Source organism: Rhea pennata, chromosome 16, assembly GCF_028389875.1.
Source record: "Rhea pennata isolate bPtePen1 chromosome 16, bPtePen1.pri, whole genome shotgun sequence".
NCBI lineage: Eukaryota > Metazoa > Chordata > Aves > Rheiformes > Rheidae > Rhea > Rhea pennata.
The window spans coordinates 6,236,682-6,251,963 of record NC_084678.1 but is presented as its reverse complement, the minus strand read 5'-3'; the positions used below and the strand labels follow the sequence as shown (position 1 = coordinate 6,251,963).

The 15,282-nt window shown below is 43.5% G+C and overlaps 2 long non-coding RNA genes across 5 annotated transcripts in view; both read right to left on the bottom strand.

Moving 5' to 3' along the window:
* Window positions 1-1,310: 1,310 nt before the first annotated feature.
* On the bottom strand, window positions 1,311-7,066 carry LOC134147790 (uncharacterized). Its single transcript, XR_009960071.1, has 2 exons — window positions 6,967-7,066; window positions 1,311-3,441 (listed from the first exon to the last, which is right to left on the bottom strand). It is a non-coding gene; the product is annotated as an uncharacterized LOC134147790 (long non-coding RNA).
* A 3,947-nt stretch (window positions 7,067-11,013) lies between these two features.
* LOC134147788 (uncharacterized) overlaps window positions 11,014-15,282 on the bottom strand; it is an 83,286-nt gene continuing 79,017 nt past the window's right edge. For all 4 annotated transcript variants that reach the window (XR_009960066.1, XR_009960069.1, XR_009960068.1 and 1 more), the window contains one exon: window positions 11,014-11,248. This is a non-coding gene — a long non-coding RNA (uncharacterized LOC134147788). The remainder of the gene's footprint in view (window positions 11,249-15,282) is intronic.

Sequence of the window (15,282 nt, the reverse complement as noted above, 5' to 3'; positions counted from 1 at the left end):
ACTCTCTGGACCTCAGTTTCTCCCTCTGTAAAAATGGTACAAGCCATTATGTTAGTGAAAATTAATTTATTCTCATGTGCTGCCTTGAACGCGGCATCTGCCATGGACACACAACGAATATGAAAGAAAAGGCCTTTGGTCTGGGCTCCTTTTGAGAACCCCTGGTTCAGGCTTTACATGGTACGTGTGGCAACAAACCACCTGAACATTCAGCACCCAAGGTGGAATTTGTGATTTCACTGATTGCAGTAAATATATGTTTGTGTTATACCATAATTGCTCATCCTTGAAACTGAACAGCACAACAACTAGCACATGGCTGCTCTTCACCTGCTTTAACCCCCATCACTTGATGCCTTATATGAGAAATGTTTACCCCTTTGTTTGAACAGAGATAAAGTAGAACTGCCTCGAGTGTTTTCAAGTTTACCACAACTCCAAGTACTCCTTGGCAATGCCCTCACCGTGTAACACAGCACTGCTGTCTAAGGCTAGGAAAACCCTTTGGAAGTGAAGGTGCCTTGGTTCTACTGCTGCTTTCTTTGAAAAACAAAACCTTGGGCAAATCCCAAAGTCACATTCCCATCTGTAGAGTGGAGATACTTTTCTGCTGGATACTTACATTGGGATCCCTCACTGTAGAATCCAGGCATAATGTGAGCATATTCTCTAGGTGAGGTATAAATCCATGAAGGACTGCAAGATTAAATTATTTTCAAAAACCAAGACTGACAAGTAGGCTCAGAACTGAAGAACATCAAAAGGACAAGAAGCTGGCAGGGCTGGGGGGCTATTTCAGTCTCTTTTTTTTTACCTGCTCTTTTGGATGCTTCATGTCACAGGCCAGTGTCACCCCGTCGGTCCTGGCAGGCTGCGCGCGGCGAGGAGGACCTGCGCTACCCACTCAGTCACAACACAGCATTACCTAGGGCAGCCAAAAGTTCAGCGACCGCTTGTGGTTTCAAATCCCAGAACCCATAAAGCACAAATACAGGTTCTAAATGCGAGGCTATGACCTCTCCACTCACCAATAAAACATGCCCAGAGTCATAATAAACAAAACATTACAATTCAGGGTGGCAAGGCATAAACCAGTCATATGTATTTTCTTTCTGGCCACTTAAGCAAATCTTTGCCTTTACCAAAAACTACCTCAGTGAACTAAGTTAGCAAAACAATCCTGATTACAACATAGGTTAAAAAAAAAAAAATCAAATAAACTTAACCTAGGGTTTCTCATGGGATGTTTTATGTTCTTGTTGTTGCAAAGCAACATATTGGCCAGGAAAAACATGGAAGGGACACAAGTGTGATAATATAATGATACCTTTTATTAGCTCAATGAAGAAAAAGGAGTAACAGCTTTGGATACATCAAAGGACTTTTTTCTTCACTTTCAGGATGCAGAAAGGAAAAACCACAGCTTGTATATTCCTGACAATACTCATCCCGTTAGGAGCATGAACTCATGTTGTGGGCTTTTCATTTCACTGGGTAGCCAGGGAAGGAGGGGAAGGGAGAAAAAAAAAGAGTTGCTTTGTAGGAATTGAAGGAACTGACATCTGGTTATACAACGATACAAATTTCCAGGTCATACTTAACAGCACAAATAATAAACTAAAAAGAGTTGCTGGCTACTTTCAGTGGGACACAGTGGTAACTGTTAAGATGTTTTCCACCAGCTACCTATAGAGATGCAGAACATAGCCGTAAGGGGAGAAACAGAGAGAGATTTTTAGGAAATACTTATTCTTGCAGGAGACAAGGAGGATAAGGCAATTTGGGTACGTCTGTGCCTCTGCGATGGGTGTGTGTGACACGCCACAGAAGGACAAGAAAGGAAAAAAAACAAGCAAAACAACCACGACAAGATAACCCCGCAGATAGAAGTGATGTGCAGGCAGCCTCGTATCTGCTAGCGATTATCAGATCCAGCAGAGCTGAGGTAGACTAGTGATTTCTTTTCCACACTCCTACATCTTTTTCAGCCTCTGCCATCATTTATTAGAGCATCCTTATTCTGTTACTCAGATTGCCAGAAGGAGAATAAACTTTACCCTGCAGGCATTTTCAGGAGAAATTACCTTTTCCCCAGTATGCTAGATTTGGTGAGTTAGTTTGGTAGAATTTTTTCCCCAGCGGTCCATGACTCTGTTGTTCAAGATACTTTTTCCCTAGGTATTTCATTTAAACCCACTCACACTCTGAACAGTATTGGTCTCATGTGAACATATGTTTGTAAAGATAGAAATTACTCTAAACTCTCAGATTGGAAAGTATATTAAAAGGCCTCTCACCTACATTAATTATAAAGCATTAAATTTTGACATTTTTAGTGAAAGCAGACCAAGAATATTGAAACAGATTAATCACACAAGAAACAGATTAAGTCCGTTTTACCTTCTCAGAGTGGATCTCAGACCTCCTCAAGCAATCATGGCACAGTTTTCAAAGGATTAAAAAAACAAATAGGATTAATAGGACTTAGGGTGTTTGGAAAGAAGGAGCCTTCTGTAAAGGAGATTTCAGAACATAAGGAGGCTGAAAGAAGGATCTTTCCCCACATCTTGCTTTCTTGTTATTACCTTCCTACCTTGATCTGGTGCAAAATGGGATACCCAATCACCTGTGTCCATATAGAGAAAAATTACATTGCAGCAGGATGCAATTAGCTTGCTCCACAAGCTTGGAGCACATTTAGGAGACAGCCAGGAAAAGGCTGAAGGATCAGTTCAGCAGTTCTTCCACAAGCAGGGGATAGTGATGGGAAACACTTGAGGAATTATTTCTCACTAACATAATGGGTTGCTCCACACAAGCTGGGGGCCACAGCAGCCACGAGCTTCACAAGAACCTGCTTTGGGCTGCAGCACTGGCTTTGAACTAGTTTAGACTAGTCCAACATTTGCCCAGCCAATAACCCATGTCTCTGTTAAGCAACGTTTGATGAAATAAAATGCTGCATTTTCATAAAAAATAGATATTTTCCTCCCCTACACCAGCATTATTCTGAAGCAAGAGTCACATGGAAAAAAGGAGGAAGAAAAATATACGTTCATGCTAGAAGCAGTTTCTGTACTTTCCACGGCATGATGCACTTCTGGGTGCAGTCAAAGGCCAGGCATATTGCACGGGGCCGGCCATGCGCCTTGTATCACTGCTGAAGAAACCAGCTGCTCGCCGCCAAGCTCCAAGCCTCCAGGCAAAACCTTGATGAATTTGAAAAAACGGCTTGAGAGAATTTGGTAGATCTCCACTACCTTGCCTGGAAGCCTGGACTGTAGCACAGGAGGAGGTTAACAGCTTGCAAAGGACTGCAGGGAGAATAATTTTGCTGATGTGAGGCATGCCCCAGCTGATTCAAAGATACTTAGGCATTACCAGGGTGAGTGCCCACAGATGGAGAGACACCGGTGAAAATGTGCCTTCTCTTGCTGAGTGCTGGGAAGAGAAAAAAAGAGTGTCAGGCACAGAGTAAATCACCCTTGACCACCCAGCCAGCTTTCTGATAGCAAGGAGAGAGCACCAGCCATCAAAAGCCTTATCCTTTGCCTTCTTGAAAATTGTTTTTCTGCATTTTTTCTGGTCCCCTTCCAACCATTGAGCAAGCTATTGTTTGTTGAGGTAGTTAAGCTAAATAAAAACTAAGCCTGTTTAGGGTTATTTTGACGGATTGTACAGCTTTTATTTAACAATTACTCTGCCAGTAAGGCTACCATAGAAAAGATGGTCTGTTTTGTGGAAGACTCATCATAGGCAGATAAGTGCACCAAGAATGCCAACTTGCAAAGTGCCTGTTTAATATCCAGTTAACAGATGGGTAACTTTGTGGGGCACCTTGCATAGACTCTTTTTTTAATCTTATTTGCCACGGATAACTTTGGAGGATGAATGTTTCTGAAGACAGGAACGCTCCTAAGCCTAGCACATGAAGCTCAGCCTTGCTGAAGTGAAGCAGGTCTCTACTCAGGCCTAAGTTTACTGAAAACTCTTTGCAATAGACATAAGGACAAATAAGGAAAAACAGCTCCACTGCCCCCCGCCTTTTTTTCCCTTTACCTTTCAATCATACAAGACACCAAATAAGTCAATCTAGTTTGCCTGCCCTCACATTGCTGCATTCGTGGAGGACAAACCCTGTCTCAGATGACAGTTGCAATTGGCCTTGATCCAGGAAATGCAAAAGAAAATACACGAGTGATCTACACCGCTATTTATTGTAGCAGCTTTGGGTCATTCCACAGGTCACATATTTGCCTTCTTGGATTATCAGTGAACACATGTGTGCACCACACACACACATATACAGAGCAACTTCTTTTCTCTTTTTGGTCCTGGCTCATCAGCTGTTTCTCCTCTTTCCGTGCAGAGCGTTCAGGGAAAGCTCTGCCCCGGCTCTCCACCGGCCCGAGCCCATCGCCCTGTCCGGCCAGGCCAGCCCTCCAACCACGCGAGGGCCCGAACCCTCCTGGGCATCGGATTCACGGGAATCACCACTTCCACCTCTCCCCCTCGAGCAATACGGAGGGGAAACTCGCTACCAGTCACACCCCTGATTTTATGGGAATCAAAGGCAAATCTCCCTTTTCTGGAGGAATCACTGCCCTAAATCTCTGTCAGTAGTGCAGCTCTTTAAGAGCTCTGTAATTCCCCGCCAAATTGAATCTTCTCTGACAATTGGCAGCACATCAGAGACAATTTGCAGGCAGTTTTTTCCCCTTTCCTAACAGGAAATAGGGCTTGTGTTACATTTACAGTGACCTGGATCTCTAGGGGCAGACAGATTTCTCACCTAAACAGACAGACAGCATTTCTTCCCTGGTAAAGGTGGACGGGCTGCTTGGTGGCAGCCAGCCCAGTTCCCAGCGTACCAACGCTGGCACCCGCTGCCACCCCAGCAGCAACTCATGACACTTGGAGCTGCAGGTGACCTGGAGGAAACTTCCCCTGCCACAGCCAGCGTTCACATCCCATCTTTAAGTTTCGTTTTAAGGGGATGCCTGTTTTCTCATCTCATGTGGACCTTGGTGGGGTTCCCCCAGAAAGCTGCAGTTTTCCTCCAAGGGTGCATGTTGAGGGTCTCACTGCTCAACCCATGGTAGCAGAGAGAATGCAAAGTCTCCTACCCTCCTTGGAGTTTGCAGTGTTTTCCCAGCGCGCCTCCACAGGCACAGCAATCCCATTCTGGGCTTCCTTTATGGGGAACAAAAAGAGTAAACTCCACACTGTGCAAAGTGACCCTACAGACAGTGACTTGTAACAGATGTCATGATTGTTCAATGTCTAGTTGACAAGAGAGCCTTCAGAAATAATAAACGCCTACCTACGCTTGCTTGTAAGACAAATAAAATTCGGATATTGTTTTACTTGGATCCCCCCCCAGTATACTCTTGTATTTTTTTTTTTTTTTTTGCCCAGAAGTGATGCCCTGTTCAGCCCCTGTAAAATCAGAGAAACAAACCAGTCTCGATGGGGAAATCTACTGATTGCAAAACTCCACACCATGCATGCATAGCAGTAAGCATATATAAGAACAGGAGAAAAGCCCACTTCACTCCCATAAACCAAAGATACCAAAGGCACCAGGAAATCTGCACGTTTCAAGTGCTCGCCTGTCCAGCAGTAGGATTCACCTCCCTGCCACACCACCAGGCAAGCTGCTACCTGGAGCCCCATCCAGCTCAATTTTCCCAATCCAAACAGGCATCGCTCTAGGCTTCCTCCCTCCGCACACGGTCAGATCCCCTGAAAACCTCACGCCCTTCAAGATATCCAAAGAGAGCAGAGTTTAGAGCTAACGGCATGATATCTCTCAAACTCAGAAGTACTTTGCTTTTCCAAATATCACACAGAAACCATGCAGCCTCTCAAGCCATTGCCCAGATATCCAGGGAGCCAGGAAAGAGATGGAAGGATCCCACCAGCTCCAGGAAAGAGTTCACACCGCGCAGCCCCTCTGTTTAATGCCTCCCATCTGCTTTTAGCATAGAAGAAGTAAGCAAAAAGTTCCTGCGAGCTGAGAAGGAAGTGACATACTTTGGGGTACGCATCCTGGCTGTTTTTGTAGGCAACGAGAGTCTAGTGGCAGGAGAGGGTGGGAGGAGAGAAATCTTGTCCCCGGATAAATGTCTGCAGCAGGAGATACCCTCGGCAGGAGCAGCAGAGAGACAGGGACAGGCCAGGGAGCGATGCTGCTGGAACGATTCACTTTACGCTGTTGTTTTGGCTCTGTCAACACAACCACAAGCCTGCTCATGTTAGGAACAGGCCTCTCTCCCCCCGGTTATTTCCAGGAATCAGAATCACAGCCATCAACAGTTGACAGCTAGAAAAATAGCATAAGCACTGCGGTCGGGCAGTTTCAGTAGGTCGGAGGTCCTTTGTTCATTTTTGCAAGAGAAACAGCTGTTGATCTTTGGATTTTCTGTGTCACTCATTGTCATGGCACTGAACAGCGGGATTTTAAGATAACCATATCTGTTTACACTAACAGTTATGAAATACCCCCCGTGAATTTCACTGTTAGGTGGAAAAGCATTGCACCAGCCCCGCTACCACTGCTCCTCGGGTGAGTACTTTGCAATCACACCTCTCAATACTTCTGCAAGCTCAGGTTTGAATTTGGAAATAAAACTGAATTTTAACTCCCTGAGCCTGTTTTGGGGGCCTCAAAACCTTCTGCTGAAGCTCAGAGTGAAACTCTATGCCAGTCTCAAATGAGTGAGAATTTTCTGTGACTGAGTCCTGTGGTTTCACCTGGTTTTGCAATTAGGTTTGTGTCCTAGTTTCATTCTGAATTTCAGCTGATGCCATGCTCAGCTCAGATAAATCAGAGCCTTAAAATGAAACTCGAGCTTGTATGAGCACTCTCCCTCTGAATTAACTGTGCCCTGTGCTTCCCCCCCGCCCCGTTAATCTCATCCCCACTTTATTTCCAGTTAGGCCAAACCCACCTCTGCCGCTCACCTCCTTAGCACAAGTGAATGCAGCCACTCAGTGAACGTGGAGGAAGCTGGTAGACCTTCCCCTCCAAATACAGCTCAGCGGCTTTGCTTTCAGCCCTTATCCGTTTCTGAAAATAAAAAAGCAAGGAGTTTTTAGCCTGAGAAGCACCTTCTTGCTCTGTCAACGGTCCAGAGCACAAAGGAGCCGTAAAAACAAATAAGCATTAAAATGAAAGAAAAGGGTCAGGTGGGTACTCTAGGGCTTCACAGCTCTCCAGGAGCCTGAAGCCAAGCAGCCAAGATTTAGTCTAGAGCCGAGAAAGCAAAGGTCACACAAAAGAGGCTGCATGTATGTGCAAAAGTTATGTAGATGCAGTTATGTGCTTTTGTCTTCTCAGCTAAATGTGTTGCCTCCATCTGTGTAAACAAGGAGCAGAGAACGTTAACGTTAAAAAAAAAAATACAGTAGAGAGAAAGAGTCTTTAGCAGGTTTTGGCTACAGAGCAAAGAAACTCGATGAGATTAGGGCACCGGCTCAGTCGTGACCTCATTTCCAACTCCAGATGAAGAGAGAGAGGAACGAACGCCCAGCAAAAGAGGAAAGGGGAAAGACCTTTAAAGGACTATACCAGCTAGGCCAGCAACATGACCTATGAGAACCCAATTTTATTTTAATGCAGTGGGAAGTGTGCCCAGGATTCTAAATAATGCTCTGTGTTTGCTGTAATATTACACAGAGCTCCAGCCAGGCAGGGTCCTGAGTCGACACAGCTGGAGGGAAAACTCAGCAGGAGTCTCATGCTAAAGCAGCAAATAAATAAATAAAAAACTTCAGCACCATTCAGATATTTATAGGATTTTGTCATTATTGTTTAGGTGCATTAAACCCCCTAAAATGAGCCAATAAAGTCCTTAACTATATCTCCTTTGTGCAGCTAGCAATCTTTAAATATTACCGCTCTAAAAATATAAGAAAACTCATTTTAGTTCAGTTTGACTCATCTTCTTTGCCTCGCCTTGCCTTGCCTTGCCCAGCCCCAAAATCAGGATCATCTCCTTCCTCCTCCCAAACCCTTTATCAAAGCTCTGTCCTAAACAGCTTCTGGTGCACCTTACCCCTCAGGTGCGGGTGGGAAGCTCAGAGCTAGTCTTTGCCACTTATCTGACTCACTGCAGTCGCTCATTAGGCCAGGAAGTAATATGGTAAAAAGCTCATTAACATGGGAGCAAGAAGACTGCTGCTCTGTTCTTGATTTTCACATGTCTCAACTATTTTCTCTTTTGAGCCTCCGTTATTTGCAAACCGAGTTAGTTCTGTTTGCGCATTTATTTAAAGCATCATACCTATCAATAAAAACCTGAAAGATGTTATAATCACAAGCATTTGTACAGTTACTGTGATTTTTGAAGAAATTATTTTTTAAAAAATCAGATCTTGGGAAATCTGACAGCATTGCAGGCTCTTCCTAGACTGGAGGGCAAGCATGCTCCACCACGGGTGCAAAGTCCTGGAGCCCTGGCTGTTGGGCTAGGGGATGTGGGCCCTTGCTGTAGATCCTCTCCAGCTTGCCTTTGCCCCATGTAGAAATCAGGGACGAGGGAGAATTTACAGGAGGGAGCTCAGCTCTCATGTCTCCTCTCAGCATGGGGTCGCAGTGGGGCTGGGGCAAGAATCTCCACAAAGGCAGCTGGAGGCACCCCAGGGTCCCACAACGTGGGAACACCTGCAGGACTATAGCCAACTAACTGGCTTGGAAGGAAAATATCACCTGAGGACAATTTGTTAACCCTATAAAGGAGCTACAAACAACGGCCAGATAGAAAATGCATGTAGTATATACAATGATTAAAAACACCTGAGAAGGTCTCACAAATGATTATCATTGGTTCAGTCTATGTATTCAGTCTAGATATTAGAAATCTTCCCCCCAAGATTGAAAGCACTGTCAAGTCTTGTGAAAATACTTTTTCTTAGCTGCAAGCGTGGGGTTGTATATAGCTTTAATTTTTTTTAAAGCTATCAGATAATAATAGACACATACAGCTTTTGCTGTGACCCTCTCTCTCACACGTACATACATACGTACGCCACCCAAAGCAGACCCAAACCGGATGGTGTGGGCAGAACAATGGGAAGCAGATAGCATCTGGTCTTTAAAAAGAAAAAAAAGAAAAAAGAAAGAAAGGGAAACACAAGGGCATATATTAGCTAGTTAAGTAACTATCTGCTTCCCTCCTCCACTCTTTCTTTCTTTCTTTTTTTCTTTTTGGCAACTTGATTGAAATCCAAACTGCAAAGCAGATCTTTGGGGTGGGGAACAAGAGCAGGAGAGGAAGGAAGAGAAATGGAAGTAGATAACTTGCTCTGTCTGCCCAGCACCCTTCCCATACCCGGAGAGGAGCAAAGCTCTCCACGAGCGGGTCATCGAGGCTGGTGGACGTTGGGCAGCCCAGGCAGCCTCTCCTGCTGCACCGCATACTGCATCGCAAGGCTGACTGACAGGTTGGGATACATGTTTTTATGAGCAGGTCTCCCACCCTTATACACATGTAGTTCGGAGAAAGTTGGTGACTTCTCCGTACAGGTCTAAACACCTTAAAATCCAGGAGGAACATCTGCTGGCATCAATGGACTTCGATTCTGCTCTTGAAGTGAATTTGTTGCTGTTCCTTATTAACAGCAATTACTATTCTTCTGCTTCAAAAATTTGAGGCAACAAGTCACAGAATGAAAAAAAAGCCATGTGATTTATGTGACCTATCTCAGAAGGGCAGTAATCTAAGAGATGAAAACAATGTATTATTGTTGTCACTGCTGTTGGTATATTATTAACAGCAATCAAGAGTCTGCTAGATTCCACCACCATATCCAAGTACAACATCATTGTCTATAGAAAACATATAAATTTCAAAGGTAATTGAAACAATATGTACCCAGGAGAGGCTCACGGACTGCATAGTACCAGGATCTAAAGTCACCTTCAGGCCTACACTTTTATCTTTTTCTGTGTATCCAGAAAGAAAGCCATTTCAGTGAAAAATCAAAGCCTATTTTTGAAAAACTAGAAGTCAAAATAAGACCGTGTTTCACACTGAACAAATGCATGCAGTTTACACTGCCAGCATAAGCCTGTAAGTAACCAGCAGTGTGCTCAATTCCTTTTATACCTCTTTGCCATATAAGCTAGTCAAAACTGGAGGGCACATGTCACCTACACTGACATGCAAATCATTACTGCTTTGTCTGCCAGGAAATTTGTGTAAACCAATGCTGAGTTCAGGTTCATTATATTGACATTTTCACCAACAAGTAAATTGAAAGGCTACATTGTTGACATACCAGATGTTATGCAAACTGCTTTTCAAACCAGGGTTTCCATACATCTCTACAAATAAATAAATTAGACACTTACAAATGGTGTGTGAATCAATATATGGTAAATCACTCATTTATATACATACAGTGAAAACTACTGTGTGTAAATCCCGTATTTCACACAACGTCAAAACCTTTTTCACCCAGTACTTTTCATTTTCCTGAAAATAGCTGTCATTATGTAAATGTTTCCCCTCAAGACCAACTGCTCTTCGTGGTACGAACGCTGCTTGAAAACCTGGGTGCCTGGATTAGCGCATGGTGTTATCAACGGGAGGGAAGCACCCAAGCAGGAGCTTGGCAGCAAATCAGCCTTCAGGATCTGGGTTCATGCATCTAACAGTGGATCTGAACGTACTAACTTTAGGCACGCTCAGGTTCTTAACACGGATTGCCTCCAGTTTTGATTTAGCCTCAGGGTATTTTGACCCCTTCTTGCTGCACTTTCTTCCTCTTGACTCATCTCTAAAAACAAAAATAAGCTGATCTCATTTGCTCTTATTTGGGCCTGTTTCTGGTGTAAATCAAAAATAAGTGATCTCGTAATTCTAATCTCAGTGAAACACACATGGTCCAGAATCAAACCCTAAGGGTAAGCGTAACTTTAAAGCATCTTTGCACTCCCTCTGTCTCCGGACTAAAACAAAGGGGGCTGACACCAGCCCGCCCTCCAGATACCCGAAGCTCACCATTCCTGCAGCTACAGCAAACGCTCTTTCGTCTCTGGGCACTGACGTCTCCCACTTCAAACCATATGACTCCAGAAGTCTCCTGCAGTCTCAGTGATTTCTGCCCATGTCTGTTTTCCAATGTATGGATTTATCTTGGTGTAGATTGGGGCAAATCAGTCATTTCTTAAAATCTTCAGTTGTAGAGGGAAGAAATTTCTTGGAATGACAATGATGCCTTTTGAGAGTTGCCTTGTCTCCTAATCAAAGAAATGTCATAACAAATCAGCCTTTCTGTAATACCTTATATAGATGCAACATACAGATGAAGAATGGTTTCAATACACTCCAAAGGCTCCTTCAAGCTGGAAGAAGCCTTGATCAATTCAGACCCTTCTCAACCAGCTGAGACACAGGACTGTGTCTTTCCCACTTTATAATTCTTCGCCGAGTGCTCATATTGAAATTGTTTCATAACCGCATGAATTTGGAGTTTTCATTTCACCCTTGGAAGAAATGTAGAGCCTGGCACGGTGACAAGTATAACAGTGTGTAAAAGCACAATTAACTTATGCTTCCACCCCATTTTTTTACATTTCTAAGGAAGCTCTGAGATTTCAGAGTGATTGTTTTCACTTCAGAGCCAGCAGCACACGATTCCTTCACTTCATCAGCAACGTGGTACAAAGCCGGGGCGCTCGGTCACCGGCGCGAGCCCTCCCGTATCGCAGCCCCTGTCCCTGCGCCGCAGGGAGAGGTCACAGCGCAGGGTGCGCTTTGTGCCTTCCCCAGCAACCCGCTTCCTAAAAAAAGAGAAGCACCAAGAAAAAAAGTCAAACTGCAATTGCGTACGGCACTAAGGGAGTGAGGCACAGCAATCTCTTTGGAACTGTGAAAGCTGGGTGCTTCTCTCCACTGAGCACTAGGGAAAAGCGCAGCTGAAGTGCACAACTCGCCGTTCCGGACGCGTGAATCCCTGCTGGCTCCACGCGTCCTCGGGGAGAGCAAACTGCAAAATGTTCTCCCAAATTATTATTTTTTCACTGGGAAATGCTGACTTTAAAACTATTTACAGAAAAGTACCAAACTGACACTTTACCCAATCGATTAAAAAAGAGGGAGGAAATTATTTTAAAACTGCTAAAATATTCTGAAGTTTTGAGCAAAAGATTTTCTAGCACAATCAATTTTTCATTTCAAAAGGTGAATGTTTGCGTTATGCATAAAAAAGTAACATCTTAGAGATTAAAATTCAAACAATTTTTTTTCTGAATGATTAGCTTAAAATATGCCAAAAGATGTTAAAATTTGCCAAGTATTTTGAGATCTTGAATTCTCAACTCATCCTGGTATCAAAAAGAATGGTTCAAAAGAAAACTGTGCTTCACAGACAACCCTTATAAAGAACTCAACACTGCAAAGGCTTAATAACTTTTATATCTATCTGCTTTTCAAAGGCTTGGAAAGGACAGTTGAGATGAACAGAGTTAATTGTAGAAGTTCAGAATAGTGCCCCTTCTGTTGGTCTCTTAACCCAAAATGATTTGCCATGTGGCTGAGTCAGAGTGGTATGTGAAAGCGACAGTTCCTGAGCCCAGATTCCCTTTTTATTTGTTCGAGGATGTTGGATGAGTAATGCCTGGACTATCTGTGCTGAACATGGGTGCTGTACCAACCTAAAGCTATGAAACTTGGTTTGCTGATGATTTCAATTTACTGCCGCTTGCTTCCCTGAGACCACTCGGTGACACCATGTAGAATATTTCACTCATATTTCACCCTGTTCCTGATGACAGCAGGGCCTTGTAACATTGTCTGAAAAAAACTAGTGTTGATCTTCCAAAATACCCAAGCAGTTGTCTGTTATTCCTTTTGTCACCCTTTTATTGACCTCTCTTTGGCAGCTCCGTGTAGATACCTCACTAACAACCCGTGCTAGCACAGTCCAGAACTGTGTCCAGATTTAATCACTCTGGGTCCTAATTATCTCGAGTCAAAACAAAACTCCAGAGTTCATCTGTCTTAAATTCTCTTAAAAGTTTGTTTTAGGTCTCCTTCAGGCCTGCCAGTAATAAGGGAAAACAGTTTAAAACCAATATCAAGCAGACTGTCACTGCATAACCACCATCACTTGGATCATAGATGGCACTAGGCACCAGTCAGGTATCATATTTCCATCAGCGTTCAATAGCATTACATATGCTTTTCCCTTATAGCCAGCATCATAAAGACATTCTGCCAGACATAATCATCTGTATCTAGCCTGGCAATTTATAAGATATCCTAAGCACATGGTTTGAAGAGCCTGGCTGTTAAAAAGAGGAACAGCCAGCTGCAGCAATGTATAAAATTGCATCCACAAGCAGAACAAAATGCCACCCCAAGCCTTTGCTCATTCATTTTTACACGCCTGTGCCCAGATTTGAGCAGAGTTTTAATACTCTGTTTAAACAGATAAATAAATAAATACTCTGCCACTCCTAACGGTTGCAATTGCCAGAAATCAAAAGAAACACACAGACAGCCACAGGAAAGGCAATGGAGGCTGGGTAGGTTTTACACTGTGAGGTTTTGTTCCGAGGATTCACCTTTTTTTTTTTTTTTTTTTTAATAGAGTTCTAAAGAAATACCCTTAAGCTCTGCTGCAGTTTGCACCTATGGTTAACGGGCCAAGTACCTGCACGCTTTGTTTCACAAGTAGCATTAGAGATAAGAGAGGGTGAGATCATGTGTAAAACCATCCCCTGGTTTTACAAGGCTCTGGGGTACGTAGGGGCCACACAGACCCCTGCTTGGTTGCCTAAGGCCTGCTCTGATCACTAAATAACGTGAAAGGCTTATAACAACAGATGGTGACTGATACATTCCCCTTGTACGAATGTTTCATGTTTGTCACTGCAAGCACTGTGGAGGAACAGCCCTGCTCTCCTAAAGCTCGGTCTGGACCAGAATTTTTATATTTACCCAAAATCACACCAGTCAAAATCACATGAAGCAGCCACCGTTTGCCGAACCCTATCACACCACGATGAGAGTTTACATCCTACTGTAAGCATAAGGAAAAACTATCATAGTCTCAGGTTCATTAGGATATCAAGGTAAGGTAAAACTTCTTAAGCAGTAAAAAGAAAGGGTAGAAAAAGTGTTAAAGAAGCTCTTTCCCTGAATCTCTTGGAAATATACTTTCCACAAGAAGATATTCTCAATCCAGAAAAGGAAAGTAACATCAGAGTTGTGTGAAAATGGCAAAAAAAAAAAAAAAAAAAAAAAAAAGGAGTGCATTGTGCCTTGAGGTGCACCACAGATTTCACTTTCAATTCGTTTTACTTAAGCCCTCTCATGTGAAAATTACAGTTAAGGCCTGCCAGATATTAGCTTTCTGCTTTTCAGAAATTTAGCCATTTTTGCCAAATTTCATGGTTTCAAGAAGTAGCATATGAATTCAGAATGAGAATCACATGCACTAAGCGTGTGTCTCATGATTTCTATTGATTCAGTCCCACTGCCCTCTTACGAAAAAAAATGTTTTTCACTTTTGGACATCCCAGGACATCTGTGGGTGATCCAAGGTAAATGGTAAATTCTACTTGACTGAATCACTTCTCCAGACAATTCTGTGACTTACACAGTGAAGTATAACCCAACAGTGAGCATGAACCAGGACTTTACCTCAAGTTCCTGGAGAAGTACCAACAGCCTCCTCCTTCTAAAGGAGTTTTAATTGATCATCTTCCATTCTTTTTGGTCATTTAGTTCTTTTTTTACTGGCCTGTTTCCAAGTAAAGGTCCACCTATTAACCTTCTCTCCTTCACTTCAACTACCTTTCTCCATCTGCCAGGGGGATCAACACTTGCTGCAGAACAGAGGGAGGGAGTATTGCCTCTCTCTTTGGAAATGAACTTTTTTCCCTTGTATGAATGCATATGTACATCACTGCAGAGAGCACCCAAAACAGTACCAGTCCACAGCTCAGCAATGTGACCAGCACTGCCTGCACAAAGCAGAAGAGGTGGTTCTGGTGGCAACTGATGGACCAACCATCCCAGACTGGAGCTCCACTGCTCAAATTGTGCGTGTATGTGTGTGTATGTACATGTATGTACACACATATAAACGTGAGAAGATGGAGACGGAAGCTTTATGAGAAGCTGGATTTAGTTCAGCTGCTAAGCTCCGCAGTGCAGATTTCGCAGACAGGGAAGCCATCAGCCTTGAAGAGCGCACAGTTCACAGCTGTACAGAGCACAGCACACACACTCCAGTGCGTCTAGGACACATCACACCTACTCGACG